The 22920-nt window shown below is 44.6% G+C and overlaps 1 protein-coding gene across 1 annotated transcript in view; it reads right to left on the bottom strand.

Moving 5' to 3' along the window:
• The window catches only part of USP6NL (USP6 N-terminal like), a 229874-nt gene extending 207403 nt beyond the window's left edge, over positions 1 to 22471 (bottom strand). The window contains exon 1 of the mRNA XM_019460816.2: positions 22451 to 22471. The gene's annotated coding sequence lies outside the window, so the exon portion shown is untranslated. The remainder of the gene's footprint in view (positions 1 to 22450) is intronic.
• Positions 22472 to 22920: the final 449 nt, after the last annotated feature.

Raw genomic sequence — 22920 nt, 5'->3', positions numbered from 1 at the left:
GAGTTTCCCTTCTTTGTGATTTTCCTTCTAGTTCTCTTTGTTCTGCTCATCCCTAAATCAATGGTTTTCCTTTCTTTTTCTTTCCTTGTTTGTTCTTAAAAGTACCTGAAAAGATTATGTACCCTAAGATTACATACCTGTACATTTTGAAGTTGACATGTTCTCCTAAGTCTAAATGGTTGCAAAGAATGAATTTTCCAGTATATTGTAAATCGTATTATTTTAAAATGAAACTGTTCTAGCATTCTTTTAAATAAATTTAATGGAATCTATAAAGCATGGTATGGTTATAACCCACTATCATCCATATTTTAAAATATTTGAGCAACCTCTTTTTTAACCTTTGGCATTTTATATTTCTTTTTCCCTTTCATATTTCCCCTCCTGCAGAATTTAATCTTAATATTTTTTTAAGTTTTTTAAAAACTTTTTAAAAACATTTATTCATTTTTCAGAGACAGAGACACAGAGTGTGAGTGGGGGAGGGGCAGAGAGAGAGGGAGATGCAGAATCCGAAGCAGGCTCCAGGCTCCGAGCTGTCAGCACAGAGCCTGACATGGGGCTCGAACTCATGAACTGCAAGATCATAACCTGAGCTGAGTCGGAGGCTCAACTGACTGAGCCACCCACGTGATCCTAATCTTAATATATTTTATACTTTGCAGCCTTTTATTGATCCCTCTCTTCTCTGGGAAAAAAAGTACCAATTACAATTTGCTGTGTTTCCCATACCCATAAGCCTCTAAATGTTCAAAAATTTCTTCTGTGTTGAGTTGCCATTACAATGATCACTGGTATGTAATTCATCAAAACAGTGTAAATACTATAAAGTTGATAAATAATGATTAAGCAGAAAAGGAAAACTTTGCCCCGGTTTTAATGAGATATAATTTACATCCAAAAAACATTCACCCACTTTAGGTGTACACGCTGATATATTTGGACAATCCTGTTGACTTATGTAACCAACACCACAGTCAAAATTAAGATATAAAACATTTCCTTGACTCCACAAGTTCCCTCTTGGAACTTTGCAGATGGTCCTCAACTCTTATTCCTGACTCCAGGCTGCCACAGATCTGCCTTCTGTCACTATAGTCTTTGCCTTAAATATTTATTGGAAACTGCTGTGGTCTGAAGGTTTGTGTCTCCTCCAAATTCACATGCTGAAATCCTAATCCCCCATGTGACAGAATTAGGAGGTGCGGCCCTTAGGGTGATTAGGTCGTGAGGGGATTAGTGGCCTCACAAAGAGAAGCCACCTGGCCCCTTCCACCAGGTGAAGATCCAGGGAAAAGACGCCATCAATGAACTAGGAAGCAAGCTCTTTCCAGACCAGAATCTGCCCACATCTTGATCTCAGACTTCCCAACACCCAGAACAGTGAGAAATAAATTTCTAGTGTTTATAAAACACCCAGCGTGGTATTTTGTTAAAACAGCCTGAATTGACTAAGAAATGCATCTCTTAATTTGTGGCTCTGGAGATACAGATATGGATATAGATACAGATACATTGGTAGATATAGATATCTATCTACATCTATTTCCCAGTTTAGTCACCTCTTAGTAAATATTACTGGTCTCTAGAATGAGACAAGGTTCACCATCAATTCTATTCCTATTTTTCATTTTTATAGATGTGAGCCTTGAGAAACCTTACAAATAAATGGATGGAAAAGGAAGAAATTTTGTTTTGTTTTGGTTTGATTTGGTTTGGTTTTTGGAGCAATGGCTCTCAAATCCGAGCTCTTGTTGAGTTATGCCCCAAATCAGAGCAATCTATGATCACAGACCACTCGTGATGGCTTACCGGGGGACAGGTCAGCAAGGTCCAACTTCAATTCTGTCCCGTACAGAGCTGGAGACCGCCAGCGGGCAGGCCTGCCCCTTGGCCACCAGAGCCATGTGCTCTCTTAGAACCAGCACCAGTATTTCCAGCTGCCCCTTTGTTTGCTGCCCTGGAGGTTTTTCCCTCCAGCATAATGCAAGTTGCGTGATGAAGGGTGTGTCTTCCTTTTGGAAAGTGGAAGAAAGGTAAGCGTGAGAGGATTAGAGAGGAGACACAGTCCCCCATCCTCTGTCCCATCCCAGGTCAGCTCTGAAATAGAGCAAGTGAGGAAAGATTAGAAATCAAAGCTGAAAGGGACGCCTGGGTGGCTTGGTTGGTTAAGCATCTGATTTCAGCTCAGGTCATGATCTCCTAGTTTGTGGGTTCGAGCCCTGCGTCAGGCTCTGTGCTGACAGCTCAGAGCCTGGAGCCTGCTTCGGATTCTGTGTCTCCCTCTCTCTCTGCCCCTCCCCTGCTCATTCATTTTTTTTTCCTCTCTCTCTCAAAAATAAATAAACATTAAAATATATATAATGAGGAAATCAAAGCTGAGGATCTAGGGGCGCCTGTGTGGCTCAGTTGGTTTTGGCTCAGGTCGTGATCTCAGGATTCATGAGTTCAAGCCCTGCATTGGGCTTTGTGCTGACTGTGCAGAGCCTGCTTGGGATTTGTTCTCACTCCTCTCTCTCTGGCTCCCCTACTTGTGCTCTCTCTCAAAAATAAATAAACCTAAAAAAAAAAAAAAAGGAAAGAAAGAAAAGAAATTGAAGCTGAAAATCTAGAAATGGACTCCCTTAAAACACCTCTACAGACAGAGGCATCTGGGTGGCTCAGTTGGTTGAGCATCTGCCTCTGGATTCCAGCTCGGGTCATGATCTCAGAGTTTGTGAGGTCAAGCCCCACGTCAGGTTCTGTGTTGACAGCATGGACCCTGCTTGGGAGTCTCTGTCTCCCTCTTTCTCTGCCCCTCTTCTGCTCACACTTTCTCTCTCAAAATAAACAAATAAACATTAAAAAAAAAAAACAAGCCAACTATGTACGCAAATGCCTTAGAAAGTCTTCACAAGGAGTGTTTTATCCCAGTTAAGGACCTCTGCCTTCAACAGCTGGTATTTGTTTGGGTTTAGTCACTGGTCATCTTCACCTCTTTTATTTTTTTTAATGTTTATTTATTTTTTATTGGCGGGGGGGGGCGGGGTAGGGGCAGAGAGAGAGGGAAAGCAAGAATCTGAGCAGGCAGGCTCTGCACTGTCAGCACAGAGCCTGAAGCAGGTTTCAAACCCATGAACAGTGAGATCACGACCTGAGCTGAAACCAAGGGTTGGACATTCAACCGACTGAGCCACCCAGACGCCCTCATCCCCACCCTTTTTAGTTCCATACACTTCCCTTGTGGGACCTAACCCTCACCTTTGACTTCACCCACCCCAGACAGGCTGCTCATTCCCCCGTCTGTCATCTCCAGCTTAGACCTCTGACCTGAGCCTAAGAACCACACATTCAACTGTCTTCACTTCCCACTCTCCTGACTTGGGTTTGATATGCTCTCTTAAATGTACAAACTTCTCCTATCTTGGATTTAGGAAAAACTATTCAACTCCCATAAATTCAATTGGAAACAAAGTAATTAGCGTTTTCCTCTTTACTGTTGGCAAAGTACTTTGATCTATATGCATATGTATATAGTATAAAGTATATAAAGTATACACGTGACCCTTTAAAGTAAATGCCTGTATTTTACAGATGAGGAAACTAAGACTCTGAGAGGCAGTGAAATCAACTACATTCAGAAAAACACAAAAGAAATAAGATTTATTCTCTGCCTTGACTAAGTTGGAGAGAAGTTACTTAAAGATTTGAAAAACCACCACCACCCTGTGCACACTGGCAACCAAAGTAGATGATACGAAGGATATTTTTCCACTACTTTTAATAAAGTAGATTTACAATTGGGGCACCTGGGTGGCTTAGTAAGTAAAGCGTCTGACCCTTGACTTCAGCTCAAGTCATGATCTCAGGGTCGTGAGATCAAGCGGGGCATCAGGCTCCGTCCGTGCTGAGCGTGGAGACTGCTTGGGATTCATTCTCTCTCCTCCCCTCCCCTCTTCTCTCTCTCTCTCTCTCTTCCTCCCTCCCTGCCCCACTTTGCCTCTCAAAATAAATACAATTTAAATTTTTTAAAAAAAGAATAGATTTGCAATCTATGTAAAGGCACTGTATCTCATTTCCTTATGGAAATACGAAAAAATTAAAATTTGTTGCCTGGAAAATAAATTCAGTAACCCACAGTACCTAAGACCCCAAACAATTTGATGAACAACCACCAATGGCTTAAGGGTTGTTCCACCAGAAACAGGAGGTGAAATGTGTCACTTCCTTGGCTTCCTTCCAACAATTTAATTCCACACAAAAGAAAAAAAGTAAGTTTTACCCATTCTCTTATGGATTGTGTTTTAGACATAGTCATTTGCTGAATGTACATTTCCTGTCCTGAGTGAGGTGTTTGTGGACTGTGGGGGAGGGGGGGAAACAACGTCTCACTCTCTTGAAGAAGCCTTGTTTGTAACAAACCCCAGACTAAAGGGCATCGTGGGAGTTTGGGTTCTCATACAACCCAAAATATACAATTTTATATTCTCTTAAGATGACGGTCAAAAAGTGATCAGCCAAATCTTTAAAAACGTTCTTCCTTCACCCCTTTTTTCTTTGTTTCCACATCTCTCGACTTGGCTCTTATCCCTCACTGCTGTGATGTCTGTACTGCTTATCTTTGTTGCCTTATCTTGACACACAAGTCGAAACTTTCAGTTTCCCTTAGACATATTTACTACTCTCGTTTTCATCTTCATTGTGCATTTTTGGACTTGGGAGACATAACTCCAAGCTTTTCTTGGTTGATAATGAACAGGGCCCATTCTATTACCATATGTTTTATCCGGCAAAGACCTGCAAAGGTAAAAATGCAGCCAGCAGGAGCGCCTGGGTGGTTCAGTCAGTGGAGCATCCGCTCTTGATCTCACTGACCTCAGGTCTTGATCTCAGGGCTGTGAGTTCAAGCTCCACGTTGGGTGTGAGCATACTTAAAAACAAACAAACAAACAAAGGCAGCCAGCCAATGAACAAGGGGAGGTGTGCTTTGAGTACAGGAACGGATGCATTCCAGTCGAAGGAATTTCAAGTCCTGGTTCTTACTTGAAATCTCTGACTTCACTTTTGAGTTGAAAGCACAACCTCCTTTTTAAAGGAGCCAAGGGGAACCCAAGGGTCCGCAGAACCTACTAGGTTCAGGTGTCTCCAATTCCATTTCTGGATTTAGAGCTACTTGTAATGTTCCCAGGCCAGCTAATGATGGGTCCTTTAGGAGGGCAGAGCCCACAGAGCTGAAGGCCTGAGGCCCAGTCAGGAATTATGTTCCACGCTGATTTCCCCATTTCTGGTACTCTACTCTCTACCGACCATCACTTCATTCCTGAGCTCCATCTGATCCAAACCAGAAACGTAAGCGACTTCCGCCCATCTTGGAGTATAAAATGAGATTGGAGCAACCTCGATGGCACCAAAAGTAAGCAGGACATTACCCCTATCGCTGAATATAATAATCTAGAGTATTCTGTAACCACAAAAGTAATGCTAATTGTAAAAAATTCAAATACAGAAAGGCACAGAGAATGAAAAGTCAAATTTGAGGTGAATCATTCCATACCTTCTCTATTTCTGTGCATTTATACACATGCACACACACGCATGAAACCCTAATGGTATGGCATTTGTATTATTCTATGATTAGATTTTCATTTAACAATATCCTTTAGAGTCCACTTTATGTCATGACATAATATCCCAGATAAACTATAATTATTTGACTAGTCCTCTAATAATTTAGTTATTTGCAGTATTTGGTTATTGCTAACAAAAGGGCAAGAGTTATTTTTGTACATAATTTTATCTATATCCATATGAGTTTCTGTAAGATAGATTCAAAGAACAATTTGGGGGCTATTGGATACCTACATTAAAAGTTGGATAGAGTCACATAACAATTTACGGTTACCTTTTCTTTTTGATCTTTTGCTTTTAACCCCCCTAATACAATCATACACATTTCAAACTGGGAGGGATCATACCAGTGTTAGGATAGGCCTGATTTCCACATCAAGGGTGTGTCTTAGTCCATTCAAGTGGCTATCATAAAAATACCACAGACTGTGTGAACTGAACAATGAACATCTCTTTCTCACAGTTCTGAGGCTAGGAACTCCAAGATCAAGGCAGTGGCAGATTCAGGGTCTGGTGAAAGCCCATTTCCTGGCCCACAGACAGCTGTCTTCTCACTGTGCCCTCATATGGCAAAAGGGACAAGGGAGTGCTCTAGGGTCCTTTTAAAAGGGCACTAATCCCATTCATGAGGGCTTTCCCACTCATGACCTCATCACTTCACAAAGCCCTCACCTCCAAATACCATCACCTTGGGGATTAGGTTTCAGCATGTGAATTTTGTCAGTGCCACAAACATTCAGTCTATAGCAAGGTAGGACAAGTCTTCATTGAGCAGGGCTGTTCCAGGGACGGCCAGACATCTAACATCTTTGACTCTGCTTATTAAAAGCCAGTAGCAACCTGGCTGTACAACAAATTACTTTAAACTTAGCATCTTAATGGGGCACTCAGTTGGTTAAATGTGCAACTCTTGGTTTTGGCTCAGGTCATGATGTCGTGGTTCGTGGTCTCAAGCTCCGCGTCAGGCTCCATGCTGACAGCGCGGAGCCTACTTGGGATTCTCTCTACCTCTCTCTCTGCCCCTCCCCTACTTGCGCTGCCTCTGTCTCTCTCAAAATAAAGAAATAAACTTTAAAAATATTATTAAACTTAGCATCTTAAAACAAGGACCATTTATTATCTCCATTTCTATAGGTCGGGAAGCTGGGAGCAGCTTAGCTGGGTCGTTCAGGCTTGGGGTCTTCGCCAGCCTGCAGTCCAGGTGTCAGCTGGGGCTGCCGCCATCTGAGACCTGACTGGGTATGGAGGGTCTGCTTCCAAGTTCACTCACACGGCTGCTTTGCAGCAGGCTTCAGTTGCTCACCACATGGGCATCTCCGTAGGGGTGCTCATGATGAGGCTTTCCACCAAACAAGTGGAGAGAGGGGGAGTCCAAGAGGGAAGCTGCACTGCCTTTTCTAACCTTATCTTGGGAGTAGCAGACCTTCGCTTCTGTGGGAATTCTGTCGATCACACAGACCAACTTTGCTGCAGTATGGGAGGTACGACGAACCGTGACCACCCAAAGCAGGATCGCTGGGGGCCATCTTAGAAGATGGCCACCATATAGGGTAGCTGCTGTGACAACAGAAATGTCCTACATATATTCCCAACTGCCCTCCCCTCCCCAGCTAAGGATAATCACCTCACCTATGGTGAGGAAACAGAAGAAAGGTAGAGGCAGTGACTGCTTAGATTGTATGGCTCATTAGCAACTCTCCGGCACTCTCTTGCTCTCAGTAAATGCATTTCTGGGTAATCTGTGGGAATCATTTGTATTTTAGCTGTATTCTTTTTCCTCGGGAAAAAGGAAACTCTGATAATAATCACATATTTTGGTTAATGGCAGATATTTTTCCCTTGCCTGGGAATTTTAATATGTCTTCATCTTGGATAAAGTAAGCTTACAGTTAGAAACTCTAATTTTTCTCAAATGTGGTAAGACTCAGGCTGGTACTATAGTTTTTAATATTTTCCCAACATGAATTAAAGATCATGGGGAGGAGGGAAGGGTGCCTGGCTGGCTCAGTCAGTAGAGTGTGTGACTCTTGCTCTTGGGACTGTGAGTTTGAACCCCACGTTGGGTATAGAGATTACAAAATAAATAAAATAAAATAAACTATTTTTTCATATGCCAAAGCACTGCTAATCTTGCAAATATTCCACTTTCACTGGAGTGGGAGGAGTTGGGAGGATGTGGACAATGGTACTAAGGTTACTAGTGCTGCTGCTGAGCTCAGAGTTTTCAAGCCATCGTCTAATTTAATCCTAACAATCCAGAGGAAGTGGGTATTATTTTTCCTTATCTGCCAGGTTAGGAAGCTCGTGCTCAAGATCAAATAATATCTAAGTGACAGCCAGCATGGAAGCCAGGTCTGCTTGAATCGAACCTTTGCTACGACATGATCAGGACTGAAGTCTTTAACAAAAACAGAAAAGAATAGAAATTAGTTCTTGAAGAAAGACTAAAAAGAGAAGCTCCAAAGAAGACCAAAAGCATTGTAACCCTCAAAGACAAAAGAAATAATCATTTTTAATCCCCAGGAATGGACTGTGTACAAAAGATTTTCCCAAATTGATAATAAAGTTACTTAAAAATGTGGTGAACGCCGGGATTTGTGCAATCTGGGACAGGTGCAACTACCTTGCCACAAGTACAGTGAGACATTAACTTCAGGTCAAACATCAGAACTGGCAATGATCTGGATGCATAAAATCTGTGTAGATCCAGGTGCCAACACCCGCCCTTTGCTCAGTTGGTCTGACTGGACACAGCCCTCTCTATGGTCAAGCCCATCATACCTCTGAGTCTTACCTCATCAGCCAGCATTGTGAGTTCCACATTTATTCTAGTCTTACTAAATGTCTAAACTCAAGGTGCACCTGGGTGGCTCAGTTGGTTAAGCATCTGACTCTTGATTTTGGCTCAGGTCATGGTCTCACAGTTGTGAGTTCGAGCCCCGAGTCAGGCTCTGAGCTGACAGTGTGGAGCCTTCTTGGGATTCTCTCTTCCTCTCCCTTTACCCCTCCCCCAATTGCGTGTGTGCTCTCTCTCTCTCTCTCAAAATAAATAAATTTTAATAAATAAATAAATGTCTAAACTTGATAATTACTATCACTGAATAACAATTGTGTACCAGGCACAGCTTTAGGCATGTTAGCTACAAGATATCATTTGATCATTGTAACATGACTCTACAGATGAGGAAACCAAGTAATTAAATAGCTCACCTAAGCCTTTGACAAGGAAAAATTGTCATACACATTCTTTTTTTTTTTTTTAATATTTATTTATTTTTGAGAGAGCGAGCGAGAGGGGGAGGGGCAAAGAGAGAAGGGGACAGAGTATCCAAAGCGGGCTCTGCGTTGACAGTAGTGAGCCCAATGCTGGGCTTGAACTGAGGCTGGAACTCACAAACTGTGAGGTCATGATCTGAGCCAAAGTCAGATGCTCAACCAACTGAGCCAGCCAGGCGCCCTGCCAGATACATTCTTTTTTTTTTTTTTTTAATTTTTTTTTTCAACGTTTTTTATTTATTTTTGGGACAGAGAGAGAGAGACAGAGCATGAATGGGGGAGGGGCAGAGAGAGAGAGGGAGACACAGAATCAGAAACAGGCTCCAGGCTCTGAGCCATCAGCCCAGAGCCTGACGCGGGGCTCAAACTCACGGACCGCGAGATCGTGACCTGGCTGAAGTCGGACGCTTAACCGACTGCGCCACCCAGGCGCCCCTACATTCTTTCCACCATAGTGACACCGTACTTAGAGCAATGGTGAATTAGTGGATCCTTCCTCTCCCTCCTTCCTTGCTTCCCTCCACCACCCAATTTTAGTTAACTATATATCTTTAGTTCTTTTATTTATATGGTTAAGTATTTGCAGGCCATTTGAAGCCAGGTGATTGAGATGAAGGTATTATAGTAGCTTGAAAGGAGAAAAACGGGGGGAGAATTGAATCCTCAAAATATGCATGATGGTAAAAGCACACAGAACCCAGAAGTGTGGGTCCCAGTATCCAGCTCCACGGCGAGCCATGTGGAGTAAGGATCCGGTGATGAGGACCCACACCAGCTTTACCACAGATCATCAATGTGCACAGTGAACAATCAATGAATAAACTTCGGTAAATGATACTATTGTCATCACGTTTGAGAGGCACTGTTAGACTGTCCCATCTTTATTGTATTATATCGCATTGTGTTATTTATTATTTGAGAGAGGGAGAGACAGAGAACACACACAAACAGGGAAAGGGGCAGAGTGAGAGAGAGAAAAAAAAAGAGACACTCCCAGGCAGGCTCCATGCTCAGCGCGGTCACAGCCTAATGCAGGCTCAGTCCCACCAGCCTGGGATCATGACCTGAGCCAAATTCAAGACTCAGACACTCAAACAACCGAGACAGCCAGGCGCCCCTAGACTGTCCATTCTAAATAATAGGTAGGGGATGTAAAACCCACTTTGTTAAGGAGATAATAAAAAATAAATTTTAAAAGGAGAAAAAATATCAACATAGATCATGACAGTCACTCCAATGATGGGCAGTGTGCTCAAAATCAAAATAACTAGGGGACACCTGGCTGGCTCGGTCAGTTAAGTGTCGGACTCTTGATCTCAGCTCAGGTCATGATCTCATGGTTTGTGAGTTTGTCCCACGTCCACCTCTTTGCTGACAGCACAGAGCCTGCTTGGGATTCTCGCTCTCTGCCCCTCCCCCACTGTGCTTGCTCGCTCTCTTTCAAAATAAATATTTTTTTTAAATCAAAATAACCAAACCAACAAGTGAAATTTCAACCATATAAATAGATTTTTCTACTATTACCATCACTAGCAGTGACTTTATTTCAGCAAGACAATTCCATCTGTCATACTGAACTTTAATTTTTACTTTATGAGTTTGTAGTTTTGCTAGTATGTTTTGATTTTATAATTGTATAAGACTATCAGCCTACGTTTACATCTTCTTTTAAATATTTAAATGTGTATATTATCAAAAATCTTTTCATTTAAAAAAAAAAAAAAACAAAAAACCCTTTCATTGTAAATGACAATAATCCAAACCGACCTGATTGTGCTCATCTTTCACAGCCCTCTTATCCTGGCTGCAAACAGCATTTTGGCCCAAGACTTTATAGCGGTCTCCTCACCTACACCTGACAACAGAATTTGGCATCACCCAACATTCTGCCCTTGGTTAAGTTCTCTTCTTCTACACACTTTCTTTCGGGGGGAGCTCATCCACTTACGCAGCCATATTGATTGTGAATGACTCCATAGTCTCTACACTGCCATCCATCAGCTCTTTAAACCTGCATTTCTGACTGCCCCCTCAGACATCTCTACCTCCCATATAACATAAAAAACACTCATGAACTTTCTCCCTGTCTCTGTCTCTTGCTCTCCTCTTTTTTTTTTTTTTAAGATATTTTAACTATAATTGGTTGATACCATTGTCTCTTTCCTCTTGGGATTTTTCTCTCCATCACACCTTCCCTTGCACAGATACCACTGAAATGGCCATGACATTTTGGACTCTGGTTAAGGAGAAGTTGAGTCAGGGATGCCAGGGCTTGGCGGGGTAGATCTGCATGGCTCACAATCACTTGGGTGTATGGTGACTGCTAGCCATCTCGGGGTGGGGTTGGCTTCCAGAAATATCCCTGCTGCCCATTAGGCTGATTCACCCAGAAGGCATGTCATGATATGAACATGTCCAATTATACCCAGCCCTGAAAGGATACAGGTAGTGAAAGAAAAACAAGCTTGAAGTGTGCAGCTGGAAGCCCGCTCAGAACAGAAATCCTCTCCTGTCAGGAGTGCTCAGGAATGTAGCAGAGACGATTTTACTATTTTAGATACGCTGCCTTGTGTTTTTTTGCCCCCATTTTTTGATGGTAATTGTATGAAATAGAATGATCATGAATTCTGTATTTATAGGACACAAATTATTACAAGACTACAAACAGCAAGAACATCTGTAACACCTCCTAAACAATCTGTATTTCCAGAATAAAATCTATAAAACATGGGATCATCTACAAAATAGATCTGGGAAATAAGAACGTTTTGTCTCATACATTTTCTTCTTCAATCTCTGTTGCGTTAACAGAGCAGGCATATTGTCGCCAATGTTCAAATAAGACCCAAAACGGCTGTCTGAGCCTGTACTGGCACCTGAATGCAGAAGGAACCGTAGCCACCGGCTCGCTGGTCTACCAACTCGAGTTTCGGCTCTTGCTAGTCCTCAGGAGACAGGTGCCCATCACTGCCGTCTGCCGTCAGCTCTGTCCTGCTCACCATGACTCATCGTGCGGGCATACAGATCGGGGACACACGTGAATTATGTTGATGCGCCTGGTGGCAGGTCTGCTGCTTCAGGGGAACTGCCAATCAAGCTAGAGAGCCTTTGTGCCCCTGATGTGCCAGGAACTGTGTTCCTCCTTGATATGTGACTTTAGCGAGGAAACCTTTCTTTCCTTAGCTTATTTTTTATAATGTCTATCCTATTGCAAAGTGAAAAAACAGTACAATTGCTACATACTCTTCACCCATATTCAAACCATTATTAACATTTTGCCACATTTGCCCTCTCTATCCCTCTCCCCATCACTGTCTCTGAATCTCTCTCACTTCCTCTCTTCCTTTCCCCTTCCTTCCCTCCAGCCTCCCTTTCCATTTGAAACTAAGTTGAAGATGCCAAGGCATTTCAGTCTAAAATCCTTTGCATGTATCATCAAAAAACAAGGACGTTCTTCTACATGACCATAACCAATACCACCATCACATCCAAGAAACTTAACACTGAGGTAATGGTATTACTATCTGCAGTTCAAAATCCCGACGCCCAGAGTCGTCCCTGGAAGTTTTCCGTGGCTCCTTTTCCTTCTAGGTCATCAAACGTCATACGATTCACTTGGTTCTCGTGTTTCTTTATCCTTTATCCTCCTTTTATCCAGAACAGCTCTGGGTTTGTTGTTTTTGTTTTCTTTCTTTCTTTCTTTCACTTTTTAAGGGTTCAGGCCAGTTGCCTTGTTTGTTTCCTCATGGTCAGATTCAAATTAAACATCTTGGGCAAAATACTACCTGGTGTACTTTTCACTGTTTCCTATCAGGAGGCACGTGATATATTGTCTCATTGTCAATCGTGCAAAGTTGGTCATTTGGTTAAGGGTGCTTTCTATCAGATTTATTGCGAAAACATCTTTTCCAATTTGTAATTAATAAGTAATAAAGGCAGACATCAATTGTTTGCATAACCTTGTCCTCTACAATCTTAAACACAATGGGTTTAGCATCATTATTGCATTGGTGACTGCCAAAAAAATGGTAATTTTCCTAATTCTGTAATTCTGTCTACATTAGCTGACATTCTTCATAAAATTTTCCCTCCCTTGCAATACACAGTTTTTGTATCACTATAAACTCATGGATTCTTTTCTAATTTCATGTTTTATAGCCCATTGCCATTTTTACTGGTTTTCGGTGGTCACATTGTCCCAAAATTAACCAGCAGGAGCCCCTTCAAGCTCCCCTGAACTTTTCACACATCTTCCACGATCAGGCTCAGGATCGCAGGCGGGTGACCTGGGCAGTTGCACAAGACCTTGTTCTTAGGAAAGCCACCTGTGTGATTCACTGCTCTGCGATTGCTATTTTGACATTCCCGGTAATTTTTCAACAAGGGGCCTGAATTTTCATTTTGCACTGGGCCCTGCAAATTACGTAGCTGGTCCTGCCCATTGGTCTTGGAGCACCTTCTTGCTTTCGGGCACAAGAAGTTCCAAACACATTGCATTTTCCCTGTCCTTAATCTGGAATCAGCCAATTTATCCAAGGTGTTCCTTGTAGAGGGAATGGTTATTTAGAAACCAAGATCTGAGGACGAATGTGTCCCTTGATCCCGGAGTGGCATTGCTTCAAATCATCTTCAGTGGGAAGAGCTGAACATAATGACCCCATCCAAACCTCTACACTAAGAGACCCCAAACTCCAGCATGGCTTCAAGCAGCAGGAGGCTGTGTCCCTACGAGGACTCCAGCCCCTCCCCAAATGCATGCCTGGAAAGCTCAAGCCTCCAGGTCAGGCTTCTGACCACCCTGTCTCAGAGCTTTTCACTAAAACAGGCATATAATTGTGAATCCTTCCTCTGACCCTTTGAGATGTAGATGTACCTCCTAAACTCAGGAATGCCTTCCCTGGGGCTCTGAAAGTCATGCCTTTGGAAGGCAGTCAGCAGGAAGGACAGGACCTCGGTCTCCCAGTCTCCCTGGGAGGAAGAATCCTGACTTCCTCCACTGCCAGCCAGCAGACGCAGCTGACCTAAGTGACACTGACCAATCTTTTGTAATTTATCGCTTGAGCACCGCTCTGTCCCCCTCCCAACTGCCTTATTCTCCCTTTAAAACACCAGTTACTCTGTGCAAATCAGAACGGAACTCAGTTCCTGTCCCTGCTGTCAGTAGCTCCTGAATAAAATCTGCTTTCACCGCGTTAACTAACGCGTCGCTTTGTCTTTGGCGGTGACTAGAGGTGGGAAATGGTGAATTCATAGAGATCCTTCCAGTTCTCATCCAGAAGCAGAGCATTTCTCCATGCACGTTACCTCCTTCCTCGGATCTTGAGAGCCCGAGGCTTCCGCACACAGTCAGTGTGTTAACTCAGATGCTGTACCTTACAACACACACAGAGGAGCGTCAGTATGATGACGCTAATGTTGCTACTAGCTCTCACTGGGATGCATAAGCCTCCTGCAAGTCTTTTTTCCCTTCGAGTATGTCCCAGTAGTCAGAGCAGAGGGTTCAAAAGTTACTGACAATCCTCCTCTATGGGGTGTTATGCCATCAGCTTGCTGCAAACCACTTAGCTTCCTTTGTTTGTGTTTATGTTCGACTTTCCCCCCCTAATTCTCTTTAATTTTTTAAATACTTAAAACATTTCCGTGGCTCAAAATTCAAAGCTGCACAAAAAGATCCTCAGAGGAGTGTCACTGTCCCTCTCACCCCTCCTCTTTCCACGCTATTTCCCCTTGTTTCTGGTTTATCTTTCCAGTGATTCTTGTGAAAACGAGCAAACGCACACACAATTCTTACCCGACCTTTTTGTACAGAAATGGTAACATGCTTTATATATTCTTTTCCACTTTACTTTCTTCACTTAACAATATAGCTTGGATGGGCTGCCTGAGTGGTTCAGTCGGCTGAGTGTCCGGCTTTGGCTTAGGTCGTGATCGCACAGTTCGTGAGTTCAAGCCCAGCATCGGGCTCTGTGCTGACAGCACAGAACCCACTTCAGATCCTCTGTCCCCCTCTCTCTCTATGCCCTTCCCCTGTTCTCTCTCTTTAAAAAATATATATAGCTTGGACATCCTTTTCTATCCCTTCGGAGAGTCCCCAGTCTTTTTTATGGCTGTGTGATACTCCATCCCTTGGCTGTTCCATGACTGATTCAACCAGTCTCTGATGGACAGGAGCTCTGGTTGTGTTTTCAATATTTGCTATTGTAACAAAATCCCACAGTCAGTAACCCTTTTTCATATGTTGCTTTGTATTCTGCAGCATGTTTCTTCAGAATAAAATGATCTAAGCTGGACTGCTGGGCCAGAGGGAACGCAGCCCTGCCGACACGTTGATTCGAGCCCAGCAAGACCCATTCGATGTTGTTTTATTAAATCCTGCTCCATTCTCATCTTTAATTGTTTATCTGCTCTGTACTCTTGCCACCAGTGCCCGAAAGAGCCTCTGTCAGCTGTGGAGGCACTGATGTCGAGAAGCATAGCTGTTTCAGGAACGGGAGATCGGAGGGTTTACTCTGCAGGTACTGTCTACTGCCAGAGAGCCAGTCTCTTAATCCTTTCCACCACGAGTTTGCTGTATTTGTATGTCTAACAGATTGCAATGAGAGTTCGTGTGGGCAGAAAAAAGGGCTCCCCAAACCAGCAAAACCTCTGCATGATGGACTGGACAGGGAGAGCTCTAAAACTAAAGTGTGGGGCTCAGAAGGGGGCCACAGCCCTGGGCTCTCAAAGGAGACTGATGAAGGTGCAAAATGAAAACCACAGACCCCGCGCTGATTAACGAATCAGGCTGAGAACAGCTACACCAGAACCCAGGTGACGAGAACAACACAAGTCCTGCAGCATTGGAAGCAGGAGTGATGCTTTAGCCAGGACGAGGGAGTCTAGTAGTGAATGACAACCTTCGCTGGTAAAGTTTACAAGTTCAGCTATCAATACAGTACTTATGGTAATTATAAACAGCTCCATATGTAAAAAAATTTTTTTTAATGTTTATTTATTTTTAAGAGAGAGAGAGAGAGTAGGGGAGGGGTAGAGAGAGAGGGAAACACAGAATCCGAAGCAGGCTCCAGGCTCCGAGCTGTCAGCAAAAGAGCCCGACATAGGGCTTGAACCCACGAACCGTGAGATCATGACCTGAGCCACAAACGCTTAATGAACTGAGCCACCCAGGAACCCCCAACAGCTCCGTATTTTTATCCCAAATTTAGTTAACTTTGCCCAAAACTCATAAAACCCAGCGTATCAGTCTCCTATCGCTGTTGTAACAAGTTTACGACACACTTCGCGGCTTAAACAGCACCAGTATATTATCTTGCAGTTCTAGAGGGAGAAGTCTGAAAGGGGTCATACTGGCTTAAATTCAGGGTTTTGCGAGGGCTTCTCCAGCTTCCAGAGGCTTGGAATCCCCGGCTGGTGGCCTGCTCGCATCTTGTAAGCCAGCAGCAGCTGGTTGAGTCATTCTGACCCCACTCAACTCAGAGTCATGTGACACTGACTCTTGAGCCCACCCAGACGACCAGGATAATCTTAGTTCAAGGTCAGCTGACTAGCAACCTTAATTCCATCTGCAAATGCAACTCCCCATTTCCATGTAAGCTGACATTCATAGGTTCCAGGATTGGGACGTGGACGTGTTTGGGGGCCAGTTACTCTGTCTACCGTCAAGTACCACTGGACTTCCTTGTTCCCAACATGGCGCTACATTCACAATTCTATAAACGCCTGGACAGTAAAGTGTATCTTTACTGAAGATGCCTTGAGGACACTGAGAAGGGAGTTTGAGGTCATCACCTAGTAAGTTCTCCTTAGATATCTCTTGTTCCTGAGGTTTCTACCCAGCATTCCTCATGGGAACCGTTGACTCCACTTTCTCCTCATTCTCGTCCTTCCCCCACTCCTTCCAGACCTATTTTCCTTCTGAGTATATGCCACATCCTTTCTCTTCTTCAAGAAACCCAGCTCACTTCTGTTCTCAGATTCCCTGGCCTCGCATCCCTCTTGCTCACCCCCCACTCAACCCCTTGCAGAAGGTGGGTGTGCAGGGGTAAATCATTTGCTCCTCCAGATCCCATCTCCAGCCTTTGGCACCTGTGCCCAGAAAGGTCAATCTTGCCCTCTGGCTCCTGGTTGGGCTGCATACTATAAAGCTTGAGGAATGGGGGGGGGGGGGGGGCGTCTATTCTTCTCTCTTCCCAAGGCTTATCTCCAGCTATCTGGTGGCCTTATCTCCAGCTACAATTCTCCCTCCAGGTTCTGGCAATCATTGCCTCCCCTGGCCCCTCCAAGGCCTTGGAATGGTAACAGCCCCCCACTGTTGCTCGTTCTGAGGGGCTTCACCACCCAAGGTTGGCTTCCTTAAACCCACACTCTTATAAATGGTCCCTTTGTTAAATTCTGTTCAATATCCATGTCAATATCTAAAATCATTCCTGCAGGGACCCTGAAAATATAGTGGGGAAGGGGCCTTGTAAGTGCTTAGAATTTAACATACACGTGCAAGTTTTTGACATCCGCTACGACATGGATGAACCATGAAGACATTACACTAAGTGCAATAAGCCAGACACAAAAGGACAAATTCTGTTACGATCCCACTTACACGAGGCACTAAGAATAGTCAAAGAGAAAGTAGAATGGTGTTGCCAGGGGCTGAGGGGAGGGGTACAGAGTTTCAGTTTGGAAAGATGGGAGCACAAGTGGGGTAGAGGCAGAGAGAGGGAGACAGAATCCGAAGCAGGCTCCAGGCTCTGAGCGGTCAGCACAGTGCCCGACATGGGGCTCGAACTCATGGATAGTGAGATCATGACCTGAGCTGAAGTCAGATGCTTAACTAACTGAGCCACCCAGGTGCCCCACCATGGACCATGTTTTAATGCCTCTGCATGGACACCTCCACGAGCAGGCTGTCTCTGTTTGTCCAGGCTTCTGTAACAGAACCACAGACTGGGTGACTTATGGACAACGGGCATTTATTCCTCACAGCTCTGAGGGCTGGAAGTCCAAGATCAAGATGCCCATAGAACCAGTGTCTGGTGAAGACCTGCTTCCTGATTCACAGCTGGTGTCTTCTCTCTGCATCCTTACGTGGGGAAGAGGTGAGGGAGCTCTCTGGAGTCTCTTTTGGAAGGGCACTAACCCCATTTACAGGGCTTCCCTCTCATGACCTAGTCATCCCCAGAGTCCTGACCTCCAAATACCATTGCAGTAGGGGATAGGACTTCAACATATGAATTTGGGGTGCGTGTATGGGTGTGTGTGTGTGTCTGTGTCTGTGTGTGGAGGGGATATATTCAGTGTGTAGCCAGGGCTATGAATATTTTATTCATCCCCAGCACCCTGTTTAATCACCCTGGCAGTATATATGTTTAAATAAATGAATGAATTCGGAATACAGAATAGTGTGGCTAGCATGATCGGTTCCTTCCTAGCTCTGCAGATGCTTGCTGGAGTCACAGAAGATTGTAAATGAAGTTAACTGTGGCCTGAACTCTGTAATACCCCAGGATCATTAAGCAACGCCACATAGCACCTTCAGGAAAAGGACAGACAGATAAGAGCTATCCAGAATGAGCCCGAGTGTCAGATTTTCAGAATTCACAGCAGCATATCACCTGACGGTGAGGCGGGGTAAATCATACTCTGACTTTTCTTCTTTCTTTCCAATCCAAACTCAAAATATCTTAGATTTCAGCCGTCCCAGAGCTTTCACACGGCCTTTCTCTCTTCCTCTATTAACGTTTTGGAGCCACATCAGTCAAGTTCATTATACTTAACTTTAATGGATTTTGTAGCTATGAATATAATTTTTGAGACACTTTTGCAAGAGGAGAACTTTCCCATCCTGCTCATACATTCCTTTCTTAGCTTACGGTGTACATTAATGCCAACGGCTTGTAATTCTTGACTTTAAACGCGGCCAGCTGTTTTTGTTTCTGAGTGAGACACCGGAGGCTCTGGGAAGGTTTCTGACCTCTGCCAGGATAATGAAGGAAATCTAAGACACCCTTTCCTCGACTCCCTCACCACACGTACCTACCAAAGTTGACTCCCAGGTGCCGACCCAGCTGGCGGTCACGGCCAGAGTTGGGTTCAATGCCAGTTGGTCTCCAGCTCTCTCCTTCCAGGGTCTTGGGCCTTTTTTCATCTCCTCTTGACTTGATAGCATCTTTTTTATTTTTCAGTCTAGCTATGCTTCCTTATTTGGGCCCTTTCAAATTCTCAAGAAATTGCCTCCCCCCTTCTTGACCAAGACTAGAACGGAGACACCCAGGCATGCCTACAACCTCACGGGCATATCGTTCCAAACAGGACACTGCTGCGCCTTTCCCCAGAAAGACTAGAGGGAGGAAAGGAGAAAGGAACAAGCGGAGGGTGTTGGGTGCATTGAGATTTGCATGGAAAGAATTTTCTGGACCGAGCGCCTCCTCCATTTCAGAGATATTGTCATATCTTCTGCCAGGGCATATTTAACGGTCCTCGATATGATTTTGGCACAAGATGATTGCCAATGCGCTGGCAAATCCTCCACACTGGGTTTCAATAATCTATCACTTTGCATTCTTTTCCACGTGATGTATGTTCCTGTTCATCACATCTGATTCTTGGCCCCGCCCTAACCCGAGCCATACAGACACAAGGCACCTCTGAGGTCAGCAATAAAAACAAGGTACCTCCACAGCGTGGAGGAACCTTAAAAATAAGGGCTAAGTGAAAGAAGCCAGGCACAATAGACAAATGCTATATGATGATTCCATGTATGTGAAATGTCTAGAGCAGGCAAGTCCGTAGAGACAGAAAATAGAACAGCGGTTGCCAAGGGGCTAGGGGAGGGGAACGGGGAGTGACTGTCACTGGACACGGTATTTCTTTTCGAGGTGATGAAAACGATTTCAATCATGCGCCTATACAACTCTATGACTATACCAAAAACCAATGAATTGTACCCTTTAAATGGATGAAGTCTACAGTATGTGAATTCTATCTCAATAAAGCTGTTACCAGAAAAGCAACTCACGGGGCGCCTGGGTGGCTCAGTCGGTTGGGCGGCCGACTTCGGCTCAGGTCATGATCTCGCGGTCCGTGAGTTCGAGCCCCGCGTTGGGCTCTGTGCTGACAGCTCAGAGCCTGGAGCCTGTTTCGGATTCTGTGTCTCCCTCTCTCTGACCCTCCCCCGTTCATGCTCTGTCTCTCTCTGTCACAAAAATAAATAAACGTTAAAAAAAATTAAAAAAAAAAAAAAAAGAAAGAAAAGCAACTCACGGTGAGGGTAAGGGGGTAAAGGAGGAAGTCGATGTAGGAGGAAATGAACAACGAGACTTTAGAAATCAGAGGGAGATAAAGAGAGTGTTTTTTTGTTTGTTTGTTTGTTTTAGAGAAAGGAAAAAATATGCTCTTATAAAAAATAGGACTTTTCACCTAATGCCTGAGAGGAATGTTGTCTCTCAAGCATGTTCTGGAAACTGCAGGAACCAGCAGGAGGGGAAGAAAAAAAAAAAAAGCCTGGATCAATGCAGCAAAAGTGGAAAACAAAAGGCCGAGCTTACAACGGAATCAGGCACACCAAAGCGAAGGGTCAGAACTCACGAGACAGAGCAAAGGAGACAGCTGAGAACAAAGCGGCAGGAAAAGCATTTTGAATTTTGAAATAAAAATTAAGTTACATGAGACCAGAGAGCCCACTCTCTTTCTCGTGGCCTCTTCTATTTTCACACACACACACACACACACACACACACACCCCTCCCTCTGTCTCCCATGCAGAAGCTGACTCCCCCTGCCACCCCGTCCCCCAGAGCTGTTCTGGCCAGGGAGCCTGCCTCGGTCTGATGAAGGAGCCCAGGATGCACGGGCCTTGGGAACACACCGAGGGCAGCAGAGGCGAAGGCCTTGGTGACCTTCCCCCGGCACCCATCTCCCGAGAGGCAGCGGCCGGGGTCCTCACCAGGTTACTGGCAGAGCCAGGAGGAACCATCTTCACAAAGTGCCCCGGGAAAGTCCCTTGGTGTCCCGCCAGTCGGCAGCCTCAAGAGCTCACACGTGCTTGGAGCTGGTTCCCTCCGCTTCCTCTCCCTCCAAACTTCTGGCCCCGGCACCAGATCACGAGGCAGGAAGTCCTGGGCTCTTTTTTTTTTTTTTTTTAAAGATCTGCCAAGCCATCTGGGGGCAAACCCTTTAAACATGGGCTCACTATATATATATATATATATATATATATATATATATATATATATATATATATATATATATATATATATATATATATAATTTTTTTTTTTTTTTTACTATTTTTGAGAGAGATAGAGAGAGAGCATGTATGACGCAGAGGAGGTGCAGAGAGGAGGAGACAGGGGATCCGAACTGGGCTCTGCCCTGACAGCAGAGAGCCCCACGCGGGGTTCGAACTCACCAACCCACAAACCATGAGGTCATGACCTGAGCCCAAATCAGACGCTTAACCGACTGAGCCACCCCCATGGCTCACTTTCTATTCCGCACTCACGCAGCAACTCTTTTCCGGGTTGCCTAGGGTGGCAGGCGTCATCCTTGCTGGTGTTACGGTTCCCAGCCTTACAACTCACACTTACACAGAGAGATTAACGGTCTCCACGTCACAAAGTGAGACAGGGGGTTGGACCGGGAAGATAACACCCCAGTTCCCAGACGCAGAGTATCCGGGCGGTGCTCTGCTAATGCCTCGTGGGAAAGAACAAACAGCTACAAGAGGCAGTGTATGAGTCTACTCACACCTTCTAAATGTTATTACATGTGTTCCGCTGTGACAAGTCTGGAGCCCAGGAGGGTTCGGTTTCATAAACTAAAGCAAACAACCCAAAATAAAAACTGATAGCTTTCTCTGATTCCACATCCTACCTACCTCCTCTAAAACATTTATTTAGCCTTCGGATAAAACAATATATATGTATGTCCACGTCCTTTCCGCCAAAATGTCATACTTTTCAAGAAATTCTTTAAATTGTGTCAATTTGAACAATTCCTTAAATTGTAGAAATTTACCATTAAAAAGAAGAATGGGACATAAAGCAGGATCTCCTGGCCACGGAAAACTTCCTTGAGGGAGTCTAGGAGGCACGGGATGGGCCAAGACGCCTTCTCCTGCCCATTTTATTTGGTTTGGGACGACGGGTCTGCAAGGCAGAACAGCAGTAGCAACACACGTTTGTTCAGATCTGTGCACGGCAGCTCCTTGTGGGACTAAATGTGACCTGGCTTTGTAAATATGATTTACATCTCCAGAGCTATGCATGAAATCAGACCCTCTAAGGAATATATGCAAATGAGACATTGAATCCCTGGAAAAAGTTTTCAGAAATAATTACCACCACTCTACCCCTCAGCCACCCACCTTCCACCCAATACAAGAGAGAAGTCCAAGAAATACATAATTAAAGAAATAACTTCCTGTAGTATTATACCACCAGGAAGTGTTTAGTAAGTACCTAATTGCTTATAGCTTTGGGCTAAGCACTGTATAAAAGGAACTGCATTGAACTTGTCTGTCTGTCTGTCCCGTTTTCAAAGACCTTATCACATAAAGGTAGTTAGCACTCACCTGGACAAAGAGGTTCGGGACACAACAACAGCAGATGGTAAATTGGAAGCATACCATGGACTGGACACTGAAGCATCCTCCCGGTCAATGTCAGAGCATTTGTGGGCAGGGGGCCAGGAAAGAGCGTCCGGGGTGAGCAGCTGTCGGGTTTCCAGGGACGCACAGGTGCAATTGCAGACACTGCCCACGTGTTGTAGAAGATACCAGGTCAGTCTCCCGGAGTGCAGCGAAGGCTGTGGGGTTGGCTCGTCGGCAGGCGGGAGGAAGTTGGGGTGCAGCTGGGCCGGAGCAGGAGGCGCAGAGGGCAGGCAGCAAGGGTGTGGCTCGCAGAGAGCGGAGAGGCTGGGATGGCTGTGGAGAGGACACCGGCAAGCGAAACAAAACACAGAGCAGCTGTTGCTGATGACCCCACCCACGCCTCCAGGCCCACGGGTTGCTCAAGACCCAAGGTAGATTCTGGAATGCTTCCT

The sequence above is a fragment of the Panthera pardus genome, unplaced genomic scaffold (genome assembly GCF_024362965.1).
Source record: "Panthera pardus isolate Hobbes unplaced genomic scaffold, ASM2436296v1 HiC_scaffold_6, whole genome shotgun sequence".
NCBI classification, from domain to species: Eukaryota; Metazoa; Chordata; class Mammalia; order Carnivora; family Felidae; genus Panthera; species Panthera pardus.
Note: the sequence above shows the minus strand (reverse complement) of the source record. Positions and strands in the feature narration are given on the sequence as shown.